We start from the raw sequence: 17,083 nt of genomic DNA, 5'->3' as shown, positions 1-17,083 counted from the left end.
ACACAAACGCACACTGCACAAGGTAGGAAGCACATTTAGTAATTTAAAAACATTTGGGGCAGTATTGTCATGTGCACGGAATTGAGAGAAACAAGTTTGGCGCAGCAAAATCATACGAGAAACTCAACTTTGTATTACATAATTGCACACTGCACAGGGAAATTGTCACGTCGCTGTCATACTCAGGGCCTACTGTCCCGACCTCGGCCACTAGGAGGCGCCGGACTGTCCCATCACCGTCTGACTCAGGGCCTGCCATTCCGACCTCAGCCACTAGGAGGCGCCATGGCTCGCGCCCGAGTGATGGCGGCGGCAGTGGAGGGGCTTCTGCGCAGGTGTCTAGTGGACGCAGACTCCACTCCGCTGTCAGTCGTGAAGGGGTTGGTGCATCATCAGGTCTGGTCCTAGGGGCGGTCCTGATGACATCATCAGCCCGGGAGCCTGTGAGGGATGACCTGATCCCTCAAATACCTTGGGACTGGGCTTGCAAGCCGTTGGATATATTCTTGGTTCCCCTGTGTGAATTGCTATAGTTGACTGACTCTGACCTTGGCCTTGACTTCTGACTCTGCTTCTGCCTAATGATTCTGTACCTCTGCTGCCCTCCTGGTTTGTGACTCTGACCTTGGCCTGAATCTGACTCTGCTACTGTCTACTTGTTTTTGTGCCTTGCTGCCCGACTGGTTTAGACCTGGATACCACTACGTTTTTGTCCTGTATTGGAACACCTTTCTGGTGACCGTCCTGCTCTGGCCACTGCTCCTATTCAGACAGCGCCTCCTGGGCTCTGCTATAAATCCAGATCCCTGTATAGGGGTAAAGGGTATCAGTGTTTCTCGGGGTGTTGTCTGGCTGCAGCCCAGACCGCAGACGGATGTCACATTATACCCGGCCCAACAAAACTGCTTTTTGTGTATATGTCCATCATATATAAAAGCAGTCTCCTGAATTTTTTTTTTTTTTTTTTTTTCTTTCTTCTTCTGACTGAGCTGATTTCCTGGCCTAACACCTGCTCCAGAGCACAGCCTGAAGGAACACTCCCATCTTCCTACACCAGCATGCTGCAGCCTGGAGGCTTCAAGGGAAATGCTGAGCGTCAGAAATCCACATTCCTGGGACGTCGGCCTCTGGGCATCTCTGGTCGTGCTGTCCCAGAGGCTCAGGTATTGCCCGCAAATGCGGCTAAACTTTTGTTACCCGTCTCTCTCTCGTTTTCTAATAAATCTCTGTGTGTGAAGGCCTATGTGGATTGTGGTTCCACAGGCTACTTCATGGATTTTTTGCTTGCAAAGAATCTTGGTGTATCTCTGCTGAGACTTAATGCCCCTATTCAGACCACTGCGATTAATGGTACATCCATTATCCAGGGTGGAGTGGAATTTGTTACTACAGACATTGCTATGTCAGTGGGGGCATTACACAACGAACAGATGTCATTTTTTGTTATACATAATTTATCAAATCCAGTTGTGTTAGGCATGCCATGGTTGCACCAGCATAATCCGGTTATTGACTGGCGCATAGGTGATATCGTGCGCTGGAGTCCACGGTGTCAGAGTAACTGTATGTCACTGTCAGTGAACCAAATTAAAATTAAAAACCCCTCTATTCCATATGCATTCAGAGATTATGAAGATGTCTTCTCCATAGTGGAGTCTGAGAAACTACCTCCTCATAGAGAGTACGACTGTCCTATAGACTTGGTCCCAGGTGCCCGTCTCCCTAAGGAGAATATTCAACCTCTCTGGTCCTGAGCGTGTAGCCATGAAGGAATACATAGCAGACAGTCTATGAAAAGGCTTTATTAGACCTTCCACCTCACCTGTAGGAGCTGGGTTTTTCTTTGTAGAAAAAAAAAGATGGTGGACTCAGACCATTCATTAATTATCGTGAGCTGAACGCTATTACTGTAAAAAATCAGTATCCGCTTCCACTCATTCCTGATCTGTTTAATCAGCTACTGGGAGCCCGCTGGTTTACTAAACTTGACCTCCGGGGGGCATATAATCTGGTCCGCATAAGAAACGGTGACGAATGGAAAATGGCCTTTAATACACCTCTTGGTCACTTTGAGTACCTTGTAATGCCGTTCGGACTCAGTAACGCACCTGCAGTATTTCAACACTTTGTCAATAATATTTTCAGAGACATTTGTGGGGTGTATGTCGTCGTGTATCTTGATGACATTTTGATTTACTCTGCTGACCCTGTGACACATGCTCAACATGTCCGTTCGGTACTGCAGAGACTGCGAGAAAATTCTTTGTTTGCGAAACTAGAAAAATGTGTTTTTTTGTGTCTTTTTTTTTTTTTTTTGCTGAAGAGGTACAGTTTTTAGGATGCATGGATCCTGCCAAGATTCAACCCATTAACCCCTTTCTGACATGAGACGTACTATCCCGTCCATGGGACCCGGGCCCCTATGCCCATGGACGGGATAGTACGTCTACCGCGATCAGCGGCGCCCACGTGGTGAGCGCCGCTGATGGCGGCCGGGTGTCAGCTGATTATCACAGCTGACACCCGGCACAATGTGTCAGGGGCGGTCACGGACCACCCCCGACACGTTAACCCCTTGCACACCGCGATCAAACACGATCGCAGTGTACCGGGGGTTAAAGGGAAGCATCGGCAGGGAGGGGGCTCCCTCCGTGCTTCCCTGAGCCCCCCACGGCAGCGCAATGTGCAGCGCTGCTGCGGGGGGCTCCTTTCCTGCAGGCCCCCGAATCCAAGATGGCGCGACGGGGGCCTGCAGGAAGCTGGCTTCCTCAGTGCCTGCAAAGCGCAGGCAAGAGGAAGTCTTCTTCAATGCCTGTGACAGATTGCTGATCTGTCACAGTGATGTGACAGATCAGAGATCTGTCACAGGACAGTGATGTCCCACCTGGGACTATGTAATAAAGTAAAAAAAAATTAAAAAAAAGTGTAAAAATATTTTTAAAAAAATCGCCAAATAAATTAGGAAAAAAAAAAAATATTCCCCCAAATAAATCCATTTTTTGGAAATAAAAAAAATAAAATAAAAGTACACAAATTAGGTATCGCTGCGTCCATAACGACCCGCCCTATAAAACTGTCCCATTAGTTAACCCCTTTAGCGAACCCTTTAAAAATAAAAAACGAAGCAAAAAATAATAATTTATTATCATACCGCCAAACAAAAAGTGTAATAACGCGCGATCAAAAAGACGCATATAAATATCCATGGTACCGCTGAAAACGTCATCTTGTCCCGCAAAAAACGAGCTGCCACACAGCATCATCAGCGAAAAAATAAAAAAGTTATAGCTCGCAGAATAAAGCGATGCAAAAATTATTTTTTATATAAAATAGTTTTCATTGCCTAAAACCGACAAAACATAAACGACCTAAATGAGGTATCGCTGTAACCGTACTGACCAGAAGAAATAAAACCGCTTTATCAATTTTACTGCACGCGGAACGGTGTAAACGCACTCCCCCAAAAGAAATTAATGAAACGATGGTTTTTGTTCATTCAGCGTCCCAAAAATAGGAATAAAAAGCAATAAAAAAATGTCACGTGCCCAAAAATGGTTCCAATAAAAACGTCAACTCGTCCCGCAAAAAATAAGACCTCACATGACTCGGTGGGTCAAAATACGGAAAAATTATAGCTCTCAATATGTGGTGATGCAAAAACTATTTTTACAATAAAAAGCGTCTTTTAGCGTGCGACAGCTGCCAAACATAAAAACCGCCATAAATAGTAAATCAAACCCCCCCGTTATCACCACCTTAGTTAGGGAAAAATAATAAAATAAAAAAATGTATTTATTTCCATTTTTCCGTTAGGGTTAGGGGTGTGTTGGGGTTCGGGTTGGAGTTAGAATTGGGGGTTTCCACTGTTTGGGCACATCAGGGGCTCTCCAAATGCAACATTGCGTCTGATCTCAATTCCAGCCAATTCTGAGTTGAAAAAGTCAAATGGTGCTCCTTCCCTTCCAAGCTCTGCCATGCGCCCAAACAGTGTTTTACCCCCACATGTAGGGTATCAGCCTACTCAGGACAAATTGCAAAACAATTTTTGGGGTTCAATTTCTCCTGTTACCCTTGGGAAAATAAAAAAATTGGGGACTAATTGATCATGTTTGTGGAAAAAATACGATTTTTTTATTTTCATGCCCTGGCATTATAAACTTCTGTGAAGCCCTTGGGGGTTCAAAGTGCTCACCTCACATCTAGATAAGTTCCTTAGTGGGTCTAGTTTTCAAAATGGGGTCATTTGTGGGGGGTTTCCACTGTTTAGGTACATTAGGGGCTCTCCAAAGGCAACATGCCACCAGCAGACCATTCCATCAATGTCTGCATTCCAAAACGTCACTACTTCCCTTCCGAGCCCTGACGTGTGTCCATACAGTAGTTTTCTCCCACATATGGGGTGTCAGCGTACTCAGGACAAATTGGACAACAACTTTTGGAGTTCAATTTCTCCTGTTACCCTTGGGAAAATAAAAAAAAATTGGGGATTAATTGATCATGTTTGTGGAAAAAATACAAATTTTTTATTTTCACGCCCGGGCGTTATAAACTTCTGTGAAGCACTGGGGGTTCAAAGTGCTCACCACACATCTAGATAAGTTCCTTAGGGGGTCTAGTTTCCAAAATGGTGTCATTTGTGGGGGTTTCCACTGTTTTGGTACATCAGGGGTTTTCCAATCGCGACATGGTGTCTGATCTCAATTCCAGCCAAAAACGTCAAATGGCGCTGCTTCCCTTCCAAGCTCTGCCATGCGCCCAAATTGTGGTTTACCCCAACATGTGGGGTATCAGCATACTCGGGACAAATTGCACAATAACTTTTAGGTTCCTGTTACCCTTGGGAAAATAAAAATTGGGGTGAAAAGATCATTTTTGTGGAAAAAATGATTTTTTAATTGTACCGCTGTACATTATAAACTTCTATAAAGCCCTTGTGGGTTCAAAGTTCTCACCACATATCTAGATAAGTTCCTTTGGGGGGTCTAGTTTCCAAAATGGGGTCACTTGTAGGGGGTTTCCACTGATTAGGTACATCAGGGACTCTCCAAACGTGACATGGCGTCCGATCTGAATTCCAGCCAATTTTGCATTGAAAAAGTCAAACGGCGCTCCTTCCATTCTGAGCTCTGCCATGCGCCGAAACAGTCGTTCACCCCCACATATCAGGTATCGGCGTACTCAGGACAAATTGCACAAAAACTTTTGCAGTCCAATTTCTCCTGTTACCCTTGGTAAAATAAAAAAAAATTGAACCTGAAGTATTTTTTTTGTGAAAAAAATTTAGATGTTCATTTTTTTTTTTTTTTTTTAAATATTCAAAAAAATTCCTGTGATGCACCTAATGGGTTAATAAACTTCTTGAATGTGGTTTTGAGCACCTTAAGGGGTTCAGTTTTTAGAATGGTGTCAATTTTGGGTATTTTCTATCATATAGACCCCTCAAAGTGGCTTCAAATGTGATGTGGTCCTAAAAATAAAATGGTGTTGTAAAAATGTGAAATCGCTGGTCAACTTTTAACCCTTATAACTTCCTAACAAAAAAAATTTTGGTTCCAAAATTGTGCTGATGTAAAGTAAACATGTGGGAAATGTTACTTATTACGTTTTTTTGTGTGCCGTATCTCTGTGATTTAAGGGCATAAAAATTCAAAGTTGGAAAATTACGAAACTTTCAAAATTTTTGCCAAATTTGTTTTTTTCACAAGCGCAAGTTATTTGAATGAAATTTTACCACTAACATGAAGTACAATATGTCACGAGAAAACAATGTCAGAATCACCGGGATCCATGGAAGCGTTCCAGAGTTATGACCTCATAAAGGTACAGTGGTCAGAATTGTAAAAATTGGCCCGGTCATGAACGTGCAAACCACCCTTGGGGGTGAAGGGGTTAAGGCTTGGGTGCAACCCAAATCACTGAAAGCGCTGCAGCAATTTTTGGGATTTGCAAATTACTACCGCAAGTTTATCAGGGGTTTCTCGGAGATTGCCAAGCCACTCACGGACCTTACCCGAAAAGGGGCGGACGTGACTAATTGGAATCCTGAGGATATTCAGGCTTTTTCCACACTAAAAGAGTGCTTCGTGGCCAACCCGGTTTTGATTCAACCGGACTTAGACCGCCCGTTTATTGTAGAAGGATGCCTCCGAAGTCGGAGTGGGAGCAGTGCTATTGCAAGGCACTGCATCCCTCACTTAGCTTCGCCCATGTGCTTTTTTTCTCCCGCAAATTCTCTGCCACGGAGAGAAACTATGACATCGGGAATTATTGGCAATCAAATGGGCCTTCGAGGAATGGCGCCACTTCCTCGAAGGTGCCAAACACAAGGTCACTGTTATTACAGACCACAAAAACCTAACCTACCTAGAGTCCGCTAAAAGAATAAATCCCAGGCAGACTAGGTGGGCCTTGTTTTTCTCCAGGTTTGATTTAAATTGATTTTTAATCACCTTTCGCCCCGGTACTAAAAATGTGACGGCAGATGCCCTCTCTCGCAGTTTTTGCCCCACACAGACCGAGGACTGTGAACCAGTCCCAATATTGGCTAATGGAATCGTCGTGTCGGCAGTGTCTTTGGACCTTCTGGAGGAGATCCGTAGGTCTTCAGAGCAAGTTCATGACACTACGCCCCCCCAAAAAAATTGTTTGTTCCGGCTAACCTTCGTCTGCAGGTTCTAAAAGAATCACACGACTCTGTCCTGGCAGGCCATCCTGGTCTCAATAATACCACCAGGCTGGTAACTAGGAACCTTTGGTGGCCAACGGTGGTCAAGGACTATGTTTCAGCGTGTGAAGTCTGTGCCCGCGCCAAGTCCCTCCATAATCGCCCTGCTGGCTGGCTACAGTCCTTGCCCACCCCTGAGAGTCCATGGACCCACATCTCCATGTACTTCATTACAGACCTGCCGCTCTCAGATGGGAAAACTTGTATCTGGGTGGTGGTAGACAGGTTCAGCAAGCAGTGTCATTTTATTCCCCTGTCTGGGATGCCTAACTCTGAAACTTTAAGTAAGTTGTTCGTTCTGCACATTGTACGTCTGCACGGTGTTCCGACAAATATTGTGTCCGACAGGGGTACCCAGTTTGTCTCGACGTTCTGGAGGGCGTTCTGTAGACGTATTGGTGTGGAGTTATCCTTCTCCTCGGCATACCATCCCAAAACCAATGGTCAAACTGAGCGTACTAACCAAGCTCTGGAACAATACCTCCGCTGTTATGTGTCAGAACATCAGTCTGATTGGGTGGAACATCTGCCTTTGGCTGAGTTTGCCCTCAATAATCGATATCAAGACTCCATTAAAACTACCCCCTTTTTCTGTAACTTTGGACTACATCCGCGCTTTGGGTCATTTTCGGCCAGGATGTCGGAGCTCCCTGGGGTTGAGCAAAATATACATCGGCTGAAAACGATTTGGTCTGAGGTTAATGCAAATTTGAAAGGGGCTCAGGTTAGACAGGCTTCGGCTGCAAATAGACGACGATCTAAGGGGCCGCACATGGGAGTTGGAGACAAGGTTTGGCTCTCTACAAAAAACATCAAGCTTAAGGTACCGTCTGCCAAACTAGGTCCCAGGTTTATCGGCCCATACGAAATTATCAAGGTGGTTAACCCAGTAGCCTTCCGCTTAAAACTTCCACAGTCATTTAAATTGCTTAACGTATTCCACAGGTCTCTCTTCAAACCTTATCGTTCTCCCATTCACCCTGTCCAGTCCCCTCCTCCTCCTGTTTCGGTCGGGGGAGCTTTGGAGTATGAAGTCCAGGGTATCCTTGACTCCCGCCTTGTGAGGGGCTCAGTACAGTATCTGGTATACTGGAAAGGCTACGGCCCAGAGGAAAGGTCCTGGGTTCCTGCGGGGAATGTCCATGCCAAGGTATTGATTAGGAGATTTCATCTCCTCCACCCTGACAAACCAGGTTTTGAGGGTCCGGAGGCCCCTCTTGGAAAGGGGGGGTACTGTCACGTCGCCGTCAGACTCGGGGCCTGCCATTCCGACCTCAGCCACTAGGAGGCGCCATGGCTTGCGCCCGAGTGATGGCGGCGGCAGTGGAGGGGCTTCTGCGCAGGCGTCTAGTGGACGCAGACTCCGCTGTCAGTCGTGAAGGGGTTGGTGCATCATCATTAGGTCTGGTCCTAGGGGCGGTCCTGATGACAATCAGCCTGGGAGCCTGTGAGGGATGACCTGATCCCTCAAATACCTTGGGACTGGGCTTGCAAGCCACCGGATATATTCTTGGTTCCCCTGCGTGTTACTGTGTGAATTGCTATAGTTGACTGACTCTGACCTTGGTCTGGACTTGTGACTCTGCCTAACGATTCTGTACCTCAGCTGCCCTCCTGGCTTATGACTCTGACCTTGGCCTGAATCTGACTCTGCTACTGTCTACTGTTTTTGTGCCTTGCTGCCCGACTGGTTTAGACCTGGATACCACTACGTTTTTGTCCTGTATTGGAACACCTTTCTGGTGACCGTCCTGCTCTGGCCACTGCTCCTATTCAGACAGCATCTCCTGGGCTCTGCTATAAACCCAGATCCCTGTATAGGGGTAAAGGGTATCAGTGTTTCTCGGGGTGTTATCTGGCTGCAGCCCAGACCGCAGACGGACGTCACAGAAAGAAACACATTCATCATGTTTAAAATATTTAGGGCAGTACTGTTATGTGTACGGAATTGCGCAAAATAAGTTTGGCGCAGTAAAATCATATGCAAAACTCAACTTTCTATTGTATAATTGCACACTGCACAGGGAAGGAAACACATTCAACTTTAAAAAAACATTTGGGGCAGTACTGTCATTTGTACGGAATTGCGCAAAACAGGTTTGGCACTGTAAAATCCAATATGCAATACAAATCCTGAAAAATTTTCTAAGTCCCAAAATATGGTTTTTCATCCATAATTCGACTTTCCCCCGTAAACCACACACTCTACCCCCATCTGAGGCACTCTCCCTCGGGTCCCCACAACATATGGACGCCCCAGAGTGGTGGGAGAAGGGAAAATCTGATTTTGAACAAAAATCCAAAAATCGCTCTAAGTCCAAAAATCTTGGAAATTTTTCTAAGTCCCAACGATTCTTTCTGAAAAGTGTACCCAGGCTCCTGGAAGCCTGCTGGGTACACCTTCTGAGACGCCCCCCTGCCTGGAAGTCTGTCTCATCTCGAAATTTTTCTAAGTCCCAAAATTCGGTTTTTCACCCAAAATTCAACCTTCTGCCCAGGATCCAGAAATTTTACCCCCAGTTTGGGGCCTCTCTTGGGACACGCTCAGACATATATTTCACTCTCTGACTTCCATCCACTGCTCACAGGGCGAATATTAAGCCTGCCAACCGACTGCTACAGGGCGAATATTAAGCCCACCAATCGACCATTAAGCCCCCTTCCGAATCTACTCAGTGTGGGTCTGAGCTGGGGGTCGGGAGTTCGCAGCCCAGCCGCGGCCAAAGTGCTCCACCTCGTTCATAGTTGTCCCGCCGAAAGAAACAGATGTTTTGTTCTGGCCGGGGAAGATTTGGGCCAGGGCCGGCAGCTGTTCGGACGAAGGGTTGATCAGGCCCCTGGGCGTGCAGCCGTCGGTCCCGCACCCTGGATGGAGTTCCCGTCTTCCCCCCCTGCGCCGGCGAGTGGGACTACGGTCAACCTCAACAGGGTCTTCTTTGCCCGCTGATTCCGCCAAGCCCGTTCTCTTGGCTGTGGTTTCGCTAGATAGTAGGTAGGGACAGTGGGAATCTCGTTCATCCATTCATGCGCGTCACTAATTAGATGATGAGGCATTTGGCTACCTTAAGAGAGTCATAGTTACTCCCGCCGTTTACCCGCGCTTCACTGAATTTCTTCACTTTGACATTGAGAGCACTGGGCAGAAATCACATCGCGTCAACACCCGTCTCGGGCCTTCGCGATGCTTTGTTTTAATTAAACAGTCGGATTCCCCTGGTCCGCACCAGTTCTAAGTCAGCTGCTAGGCGCCGGCCGAGGCGAGGCACCATCTGGCCCGGCTCCCCCGCCGCGCACCACCGGGGGTGAACCCGGCGACACGGGAAGGGGGCGGTGGAGAGGCGCCCGCCACAGCCGGGGCGATCCATGGGAAGGGCCCGGCGCGCGTCCAGAGTCGCCGCCCACCTGGGTTCATCCCGCAGCACCAGTTATGCTTACCAAAAGTGGCCCACTGGGCGCGCACATTCCACGCCCGGCTCCAGGCCAGCGAGCCGGGCTTCTTACCCATTTAAAGTTTGAGAATAGGTTGAGATCGTTTCGGCCCCAAGACCTCTAATCATTCGCTTTACCAGATAAAACTGGGTCTCTGGAGCGCGCCAGCTATCCTGAGGGAAACTTTGGAGGGAACCAGCTACTAGATGGTTCTATTAGTCTTTCGCCCCTATACCCAAGTCAGACGACCAATTTGCACGTCAGGACCGCTGCGGACCTCCACCAGAGTTTCCTCTGGCTTCGTCCTGCCCGGGCATAGTTCACCATCTTTCAGGTCCTATCGCGCGCGCTCGTGCTCCACCTCCCCGACGGAGCGGGCGAGGCGGGCCGCTGGTGCACCCGCCATGTCAACCTCTCGGAGCGGGCGGCGGGATCCCACCTCGGCCGGGGCGCCCCGGCCTTCACCTTCATTGTGCCACAGGGTTTCGCTTCGAGCCCTCGGATTCGCACGCGCGTTTGACTCCTTGGTCCTTGTTTCAAGACGGGTTGGGTGGGTCGCAGACATCGCCGTGGACCCCTGGCGACCGGTCCCGGCCCCAAAGGACTAGGGCGGTGGGCCCTCCTGCCTCGGCGGCACGGCGTGGTCAGGGCGCACTGAGGACAGTCCGCCCCGGTTGACAGCCGTGCCGGGAGCAGGGGGCCCCCTTCCCCCGTCGCCGACCCCCGCCTCTGACCGACGGCCCCCCTCGCGGGAGGTGACGCCGGGCAGGCGACGGGGAGGGCGGAGCGGTTCCGGAGGAGGTCGCGGAGGCAGTAGTCTCCCTCGGCCCCGGGCGACAGTGACTGCTGCCGAGAGGGGGATGTAACGCCGGGAGGGCGTGAGCCCTGCGCCCGAGAGCGCGGGCGCAACCGCCCGGCCACCTTCCTCCCCCGAGGCCTTCACAGCTGGCCCGGAGCGGTCGCGGCGCACCGCCGCGGAGGAAATGCACCCTGCGGGGGCCAGAGCCACATGGGCCGCGTCCGCCCCCAGCGCCCGCTGAACCGGCGGCGCCCACCCTCCACGCACCCGGAAGGGGGAAGAGGGGAAGGCGGCCGCCGGGGCGAGCCAGGGTGGGAAGTAGCGCGGGACCTGAGACGGCCGACGACTAACCCGCCTGGCTGAATTCTCCGGGCGGACAGCACGGACCCCACCCGTTTACCACTTAGCGGTTTCACACCCTCTTGAACTCTCTTCAAAGTTCGTTTCAACTTTCCCTCACAGTACTAGTCCGCTATCTGTCTCACGCCGGTATTTAGCCTTAGATGGAGTTTACCACCTGCTTTGGGCTGCATTCACAAACAACCCGACTCCAGGGAGACCGGGTCCCGCTGCACCGGGGGCCGCTACCAGCCTACCACCGTCCGCGGGCTGGGGCCACTATTAGAAGGACTCGGGCCCCGAGCGACGTCGGGGTCCCGTACGCCACATTTCCCGACGCCCGCCGGGCGGACGGGGATTCGGCGCTGGGCTCTTCCCTCTTCACTCGCCGTTACTGAGGGAATCCTGTTTAGTTTCTTTTCCTCCGCTTAGTAATGTGCTTAAATTCAGCGGGTCGCCACGTCTGATCTGAGGTCTTTAGTCGAGTCTTGCAGCCGGGGCTTCCGGCACACGTCAGTTCCCATCCACACCGCTCTCTTCCTCCCGTCGCCGGGAGCTCCGGAGGCATCCCTGTGTCTCCACAGACAGCCTTTTGGCGCGCTCCGGGGGTGACTGAGAAGGGTAACCCCGTCGGGTGGGCACCAGGCGGGTGGGTCTGGCCTTGGGGTGACTTAAGGGAGGAAGCCGCCGGGGCACGGAGCCTCGGGCCTTCCTCCGCTGCGAACCTTTGCGACGGGACCCCCAGATGCACCACGGAGGCGATCGATGGGTGGGCGACCCTCAGACAGGCGTAGCCCTGGGAGCAACCCAGGGCCGCAAGGTGCGTTCGAAGTGTCGATGATCAATGTGTCCTGCAATTCACACTAATTCTCGCAGCTAGCTGCGTTCTTCATCGACGTGCGAGCCGAGTGATCCACCGTTAAGAGTCGCGCTTCTGGTTCTGCGGACGCTCGGAGGCACCCTTCGCTCGTGTCGGCCGCAAAGGTATACACGGGGGTTGTGCCGTTGGGAGGAGGGGGGCTTTCCTCTCTCGGCCCTGTTGCCCCGGGCTTCTCGACCTACCGACCCCGGACCCGCAGCCCCAGGGAGGGGGGCATACGGGACTCAAGGGGGAATGGTACCTGGGATGGCCTTTCGCATGGGAGTTTTTTCCTGGGTGGGTCACAGCAGGGCAGAACATCGTCGACACGAGGACGGGCGTCTTTCTGGACGATGGATCGAGAGGGGCTCACCAACACCCTCCCTTCATCATCTGCCCGGCACGAACCTCGCGTGCCCTCGCTGCCCCACCGGTACGGAGTGCGCCAGCGAAGAGGAAGGATCCCCACCGCCACAGTCGGCCTGCAGGGGACGGGTCGGTCGGTGCGGGGGGGGGGGGTTTATCGGCTTCCAGCTCCGCGCCTCATCGGATTCGCCACCGTTAATGATCCTTCCGCAGGTTCACCTACGGAAACCTTGTTACGACCTTTATTTCCTCTAGATAGTCAAGTTCGATCATCTTCTCGGCTCTCCGCCAGGGTCTTGGCGGACCCCGGCGGGGCCGATCCAAGGACCTCACTAAACCATCCAAAGGGCAGGGACTTAATCAATGCGAGCTTATGACCCGCACTTACTGGGAATTCCTCGCTCACGGGGAAGAATTGCAATCCCCGATCCCCATCACGAATGGGGTTCAGTGGGTTACCCGCACCTGTCGGCGAAGGGTAGACACGCTGGTCCGTTCAGTGTAGCGCGCGTGCAGCCCCGGACATCTAAGGGCATCACAGACCTGTTATTGCTCAATCTCACGTGGCTGAGCGCCACTTGTCCCTCTAAGAAGCTGGACGCGGACCGCGGGGGGGTCGCGTAGCTAGTTAGCATGCTGGAGTCTCGTTTATTATCGGAATTAACCAGACAAATCACTCCACCAACTAAGAACGGCCATGCACCACCACCCACAGAATCGAGAAAGAGCTGTCAATCCTTTCCGTGTCCGGGCCGGGTGAGGTTTCCCGTGTTGAGTCAAATTAAGCCACAGGCTCCACTCCTGGTGGTGCCCTTCCGTCAATTCCTTTAAGTTTCAGCTTTGCAACCATACTCCCCCCGGAACCCAAAGACTTTGGTTTCCCGGACGCTGCTCGGCGGGTCATGGGAATAACGCCGCCGGATCGCCAGTTGGCATCATTTATGGTCGGAACTACGACGGTATCTGATCGTCTTCGAACCTCCGACTTTCGTTCTTGATTAATGAAAACATTCTTGGCAAATGCTTTCACTTTGGTTCGTCTTGCGCCGGTTCAAGAATTTCACCTCTAGCGGCGCAATACGGATGCCCCCGGCCGTCCCTCTTAATCATGGCCCCAGTTCCGACAACCAACAAAATAGAACCGGAGTCCTATTCCATTATTCCTAGCTGGAGTGTTCAGGCGTGGCTGCCTGCTTTGAACACTCTAATTTTTTCAAAGTAAACGCTTCGGGCCCCCGGGACACTCAGTCAAGAGCATCGGGGAGGCGCCCCAAGGCAAAGGGGCTGGGACTGGCGGTAGCACGCCTTGCGGCGGATCCCAAGATCCAACTACGAGCTTTTTAACTGCAGCAGCTTTAGTGTACGCTACTGGAGCTGGAACTCAATTTTTTACAAAAAAAAAAAAAAAAAAAAATCAAAGACATAACAAACATTCCAGAAAGAAAAACATACATTAACCAAAATACCAACAGTAACTAACATTAAGGACATACAAAAACCTGTGCAATATCAGCAGTTCACTTAAGTCCTCAAGCTTTGCAGCTCAGGGGACCCCCAGCAAAACCTTAGGCCTTCAAAAAAATTTTTTTTTTTTTTTTTTTTAAAAATAAACAAACACTTCATCCCCATTCGTTCCCTTTCACTCCCTTACGCACTCCCATCCACTCATTATATACCCTATGTACACTTACTTAGAAAAGGAAAAATAACTCCTCTGGCCCATACTGCCAAAAATAACTACCCGCCAATTCGGCAAAACCCTCACCAATATTGCAATACACCTGAAAATTTTTTTTTTTTTCCCTTTCCTCCCCACCACACCTCAGGTCCATCAGTTCATGGCCCATCACTCTTTAAGGTCCACTCAACGTCCGTGGCCTGTCACGTCTATTTGGGCGGACAAAACTTTATGCCACCCAAAAACCCTCCATCCAAAAAAACCGTGCTATTACTTATTTCCTTTCACGTGGTCCTTTCCTTTTTCCACGCTTTGTCCATCCTTTGGTTTAGGGTCATCTTTCTCCATACTTTCACCCCCCTCCCAACCTCACTCCACCCCCCATGCATTCTAACTAAAAGGGGACACAAATAGAATACAAATATAATACAACATGCAAACAATATACCAATATATACAACATAAACATAGTTTTCACCTTACCATACTGATTTACCTATGCAACCTTTATTTTGCAGGCCCAAGATCAGTGTCCGCAAGCCCAATATCCATTACATATTACACATCTTCAAAACAAAAAGCTACCTTGGCATGTATTAGCCCACCACCCGGAAGGGAGTTCTTGAGGCCCCATCCCTTGCTAACACATTCACCCTGTCCCTCAACAACTAAAAACTGTCCCTACCTGTCCCTATGCTGCCTAACTTGGCATAACTAATTCTCTATCTGTCACTCAGTGCCTGTCCCTCCCTGTCCCTAACACACCCAAGTGCAACTTATGCTGTCCCTACTTCATTCACATGGGCCTAGCTCTCCCTAGAGTGCGCTTTTAAAAGGAAAGACCCCTCCAAAGTTGAGAGGCCTTCCTCGCACCAAACCTCTCTAACTCCAAAGAACGAACTTTCACCAAGTCACCCAAAATGTTGGCTACAACCTCATCCTTTGGGAGCGATTTCTGCTGCGTCGACACTAGACACCGTGCGTTCCAAGTGTAGAACCTGACCACTACACTAACTAGGAATAACGTGCATGGGTCCCGGCCACCCAGGGTTCTGAATGCCCCATAGGCCCACTCAGCATAGGAGAGGGATGCTAGCCGCGGCCAACGTATGGAAGCACCCACCCTGTTGTAAACCTCTGTATTAAAGGGAGAATGAAGCAGGAAGTGTTCCATGCTTTCCAGCACGTCGCCACACTCCTCCCGGGGACAACCCCGATCATCAGAGTTCCTGTACTTCAGGTTGTCCCTTACATACAGTCTCCCGTGAAAGCAGCGCCAGGCCAAGTCCCAAAACTTCATGGGGATCCGTTTGGAATTTAAAAACCCCAGCCTGACCTCCAGATCCCGGCCCGGGCAATCCTTAAGGGCCAGGGGCTTCTGGAAATGGGTCAACAGAACCCTCCTGTCAAGGCATTGCCTCGACATGGTCCTGATTTTCCACATTCCCAGACCCCACCGGCGGATCACCTTCAGAACCGGGGTAGCGTAAGCCGGGAGATGCCCATGAGGTGTGCACAGGTCCTTCACTCGCCCTCCTGTCTCCCATTCCTGGAAGAAAGGCCAAAGCCAACCCCAACAGGAGACTACCCACAGAGGAGCCCTCTCTAGCCAGAGGTTGGAGATGTTGATCTTAATAAAGGTGTTCACTAGTAACACCACTGGGTTGACCATACCCAACCCACCTAGTCTCCTCGTGTGGTATGTAACCTCCCTCTTAATTAGGTTGAGCCTGTTCCCCCATAACAGTTGGCAGAACAGGCTGTAGACCCGTGTCCAGAGGGGTTCTGGCAAGATGCAGACGCTGCCCAGGTATATTAACAAAGGTAGCAAATAGCCTTTGGCCAGGGCAACCCTTTCCCTCAGGGTTAAGGTCCAACCCTTCCACTTGTCCACCTTTTGGGCGGCGATCTTCAGTCTGCCCTCCCAATTTAGCTGGGGGTAGTCCCCGGGGCCAAAATGGATGCCTAGAATTCTGGCGGTGGCCTGGGGCCCTGGAAGGGTGTCTGGGAGACCAATACTAGGATCTCTCCCTACCAGCCGGAGACTTTCACACTTGTCCCGGTTGATCATGGATCCGGATGCCTCAGAGTAGCACACCACCTCCGACATAACCCAGTCCGCCTCCCCTCTCGAGGACACGAAAAGGGAAACATCGTCGGCGTACGCCACCACCCTCAGAGAGGACCCAGAGCCCGTCTGGTCCATCCCGACTCCCGCCATCGGTCCACGATCGACCCTCCTCAGGAAGGGATCGATCGCGAACACGTATAAAAGCGGGCTCAGCGGACAGCCCTGACGGACCCCAGAACCCACCTCAAAAGGGCGACCCGACCAACCGTTCACCAGCGGAAAAGTCTCAGCCCCTTGGTACAATGTCTCTAACCAATTTACGAACCTCCCAGGCAGACCATACCTCAAATGGACGGACCAGAGGTACTCGTGGTTGACCCGGTCAAAGGCTTTCGCCTGGTCTAAGGACAATAGGTACCCCTTCCAGTGGCCTGCCCTACCCTGCTCCACTGCCTCTCGGTCACCGAGTACAGCACTAAAAGTACTGCGGCCTGGAACAGAGCAGTGCTGGGCCCCCGAAAGGAGCCGGGGTGGGAACTTCACCAGCCGATTAAATAGCACCTTGGCCAGAACCTTCCGGTCCGTATCGAGAAGCGCTATGGGACGCCAATTCTCGATACGGGACGGATCCTTACCCTTTGACAAAATAATGAGGGCTGACTTCCTCATTGACTCGGGAAGAGTGCCCGAGGAAAGACACTCATTAAATACCCCTGTCAAGAGGGGGACCAAGGAGTCCCTAAAAGTATTGTAAAACTCGGATGTTAAGCCATCCGGGCCTGGCGATTTCTTGGGCCGGAGCCCATCAATGGCCAGTC

General features: G+C 50.8%; 1 long non-coding RNA gene and 1 other non-coding gene across 2 annotated transcripts in view; one reads left to right on the top strand and one right to left on the bottom strand.

Moving 5' to 3' along the window:
- The first annotated feature begins 511 nt into the window (after positions 1–511).
- LOC141095123 (uncharacterized) overlaps positions 512–17,083 on the top strand; it is a 128,256-nt gene continuing 111,684 nt past the window's right edge. Inside the window, exon 1 of the long non-coding RNA XR_012233310.1 lies at positions 512–1,163. This is a non-coding gene — a long non-coding RNA (uncharacterized lncRNA). The remainder of the gene's footprint in view (positions 1,164–17,083) is intronic.
- LOC141095153 (5.8S ribosomal RNA) lies at positions 12,066–12,219 on the bottom strand. Its single transcript, XR_012233321.1, has one exon. It is a non-coding gene; the product is annotated as a 5.8S ribosomal RNA (ribosomal RNA).

The sequence above is a fragment of the Dendrobates tinctorius genome, unplaced genomic scaffold, assembly GCF_039654945.1.
Source record: "Dendrobates tinctorius isolate UK_male_01 unplaced genomic scaffold, ASM3965494v1 ptg000067l, whole genome shotgun sequence".
Lineage (NCBI taxonomy): Eukaryota > Metazoa > Chordata > Amphibia > Anura > Dendrobatidae > Dendrobates > Dendrobates tinctorius.
The sequence above is the reverse complement of the archived record's forward strand: the minus strand, read 5'-3'. Positions and strand labels throughout refer to the sequence as shown.